The following is a 4,037-nucleotide window of genomic DNA, read 5'->3' as shown; positions in this document are numbered from 1 at the left end:
TATTTAAATATTTTCACAAACAAATGAAATAAACAAAATATTGTTTGTGTTTTATTGTGTTTTCGACACGGCTGTGATTTTGTTCATTCTGTATTATTTAAAATTTACCAATGATTGAAAATTCATGGTGCATGAAAAAATCGTTCTTTTGTAAATACAAATGAAAATGTTGATTAAAAACCTGTTATCTTGTATGGAAAAATGATTAAACTGTGATAACTTTTTACGACCAATTGTACAATAAAAAATCTGAACACTTGTACAAACAACCCTACTTCTTTAAATTTGCGACAGTGAAAGGCACTGACCCACGAAACTGGGCATTTCCTAAGTACACAATGTATGACGGCTTTAGTTCATTTATCTATTGTACTTATCTGCGTACCCTTCCGGAGCACCTGAGATCATCCCCAGTTTTTGGTGGGGTTCGTGTTGCTCAGGCTTTAGTTTTCCATGTTGTGTTTGGTATATTGTTGTTTGTCTGTTTCTTTTTTTAGCCATGGTGTTGTCAGTTTATCTTCGACTTAGTTTGAGTGTCCCTTTGGTATCATTCGCCTCTCTTTGGCCTCGTGGAGAATGTGAGAAAAACTTCTCATTTAAAAGCCAAAATACTGAAAATAAATAAATCAACGATTTAAACATAGTAAATCAGAATCGTTGCTTTAAAATGGATTTCATAAAATATTTGTACACTTAATCTATATAACATGAGTTACACTACACAGTCTCTTTACATAGCTCTAATATTTGAGTAGTTCTACTTCACATTTTTATTTTATTCACCTTAAACTCACATAGAACCCCAGTTAACCCTTAGGGTTCAATGACATGAATGATTGGCAAATGACCATCATAGTCCTGTTATGGTGAGGGCATATTTTATGGTCTATGCATCAATAAGACTACAATCGAAAAGAACTACAAAAGACATTTTGAGATCAACACACATGTATGGCATTCAACAATAGATAGCATTTTTCCAGCTCTTAAAGTGTAGCATTAACTCAATGTATGGGTCTGCATTAAAAATACAAGTATAACATGTGATATATAAAAGCTTTCTTAACTTTCTGCGGTAATATTACATGGAGTGCACCTAAAATACATTAAGCCACTTACCATTTATCAATCACCTAAAATAAGAGCATGACTACTATATAGCCATATTATGAAATCGGAAAACTAAATAATTCTAAATTATAGGCCAGTGACCACTGGTAAATAAAATGCATAAGATCTGAATTAAAAGGAGAATGCCAAGCAGACGGTAAACCTTCAGCACATGGTAATAAAATTATCAACCTAAAGGCTGTGGCACATAGCCTTAAACAATATAGAGAATAATCTAAAGACGTATCTTACCAGCACCCCAAGTACATAGTTATAAGAAGATGTGGTATGAGTGCCAATGAGACAACTCTCCATCCAAGTCACAATTTGTAAAAGTAAACCATTATAGGTCAAAGTACGGCCGTCAACACGGAGCCTTGGCTCACACAGAACAGCAAGCTATAAAGGGCCCCAAAAATGACTAGTGTAAAACCATTCAAACAGGAAAACCAACGGTCTAATCTTTATAAAAAAACGACCACTGAACATCAGGTTCCTGACTTAGGACAGGTACAAACAAATGCAGCGGATTTGAACTAGTTTTTGGCGCCAAACATGTCTGTTTACCTGCACACTATCATTAACATGCCTGGAGTTATTGGGTCAAAAGTCTGTTTCACATCAACCACATTTAAGAATGTGACTACTCCAAACAATCAATAGTAATATAACAACTGAAGATACAATGTTCGACAGCTAATCAAGTAAAATATATTATAAGCCCTCAGAAAAGAAAACAGGGAGAGATCCAAGAAGCTGTCAAATTGACAACAGACCAGTTTTACTTACATTTATTACGTGTTCTCAGTGTTAAAGCAAACAAGTGTCATTATTCCTTAACAACTAGGTACAAATCATTGAAATCAAACTTGACACTCATTGTGTCATCATAACAACATAAGAAAAGTTATCATTTTCAAGTAATCAAGGCCAATAACTCCTGAACAAGACAAGCAAGATTGTCTTACTTGCATTTGCCTTCAAATTTGTTGTGAGAAACAACATGTTTAAAGCTGAAAAAGATTATTTGAATGGTTCTCAAGTTATTCCATGAAAAATAACATTAACTGACATTTTTCAATCCATTAAGGAACATGACTCCTGAAAAGCTAAAATGAAGATCAGTTAAATCGTTCTTGATCTACAATTGTCATGAGAAACATTATTTTGAGTTCTGAATAGTACTGGTTGAAGACCCTTATGTCGTTTTATTGCGTTGTTGGTTTGTTTCTCATTGACATGCACTAGAAATCTTTTATCAATGTTGTATTGCTTGGTTACTGTCTCTTTGATGTTCCCAAAATCTCCATTTATTCAATTATGTATAATGCATGGCTGCTTTGCACAAATAGAACTCATATCTTAAATTCCATTTCTTTAATTGAATGCGCATTTCATGAAATCTCATTAATTAATCTTCCATTGTTGTCCATTGATCAACATTTGCAGTAATAAATGCACATATTTTTTCTGTACTAACAATGGTATTACAGCAACAAAGGAAAGACTTTGATCATAGATATAACAACATTGTTGTTTTAATATTGTATCAATTAAATAGGATACTGTTAAAGAAATGATGTTGTTATCATTAGAAGCATATGAAATGGACAATCTTACACCACATTTTTATTGGTCATTATAATATAACTTGAGAAAATGACATTAAATGTCGCTGGATTTCCTATTTTGGCAGATCGCTCATGCAATACTGTGGATTCATTTATTTTTGTGTATACCAATTTGTGGATTGAGGAAAAATTGTATTTTTGTGGATATTACATTTTTCGGTTTTGCCAAAATCAGCATACAAACTTTGTTGTTTGTGATATATTAAAATTGGTTGTTTAATTAGGTGGGTTATTTAAAAATGTGCACCACATTTTTAAGGTTATTTGGAATAGACAGAAAATTTTTTACAGTCATTCCGTATGATTTAATTCTAAATTCCATTTTTAAGGAGTAAATCTTGAAAAAAGTTTGATGATGTCACGGTCACATGACAAAATTATGTCTATGAGCTGATAGACAAAAAACTATCAGGCAATCAGAAGATGCTTTACATCCAAAATTAAATTATTCACCTATACACAGGAAACATCAATGGCAATTAGTATCCAACGAATTATAATGAATCCACAGCAAAAGAAAGATCTTTTTTAAAATAATAACTAAAAAATACCAATGTTTCAATATATTTAAATAGTTATCTCCTCCAAAACAAGAGAGACAAACCTTACAATAGCACAATATAATGCAAAATTTCTGAATATATAAAAAGTAAAAATAATGGACGGATTTGATTAAAATACTAAAGATAATCTGAGAATAAGCTAAGCCACATTAATCTTTCATATTGAAAACAAGCATATCTTTATGATATAACACTGCTTCTTAATGTATAATGGATTAAATCACACTTAAATATGACATAAGTACTATATTAAGTTAAATTGTTTAAACATATATCATGTATAATTAAGTTATTTCAATATCAAGAAATATAAAATTTAAAGAATACAGTTTTCAGAAAAGACATTGAACCAGTATGATTCAACTTCCATTAATGCTTATAAAAGTATTTAAAGTACTTACACGGATTCTTTTTTTCAAGTTGATTTTTCACTTTAATAATGATCATAATTCAAAATTAAACATGAATTGTCATATAAAACATAACTTTATTGAATATTATATTTGAAAGCATGAAAAACATGCATAGATATGATGGCTGCAAAACAGAACTGTTGCTTTAACTTGTGTTTTGATAAACATAATTGACTGATTGGTGAGGGATTAATTTCAAGTCAAACGTTAACATGCATATGCAGGAAAATAAATTTTGAATGATATACTAGTAGTTAGGCATGAGTAGTCTATGCTACAGTACTGACATGATTTATACCTTACCTAAATGTTGATAAATT

The sequence above is a fragment of the Mytilus californianus genome, unplaced genomic scaffold (genome assembly GCF_021869535.1).
Source record: "Mytilus californianus isolate M0D057914Y unplaced genomic scaffold, xbMytCali1.0.p SCAF_6, whole genome shotgun sequence".
Lineage (NCBI taxonomy): Eukaryota > Metazoa > Mollusca > Bivalvia > Mytilida > Mytilidae > Mytilus > Mytilus californianus.
Note: the sequence above shows the minus strand (reverse complement) of the source record.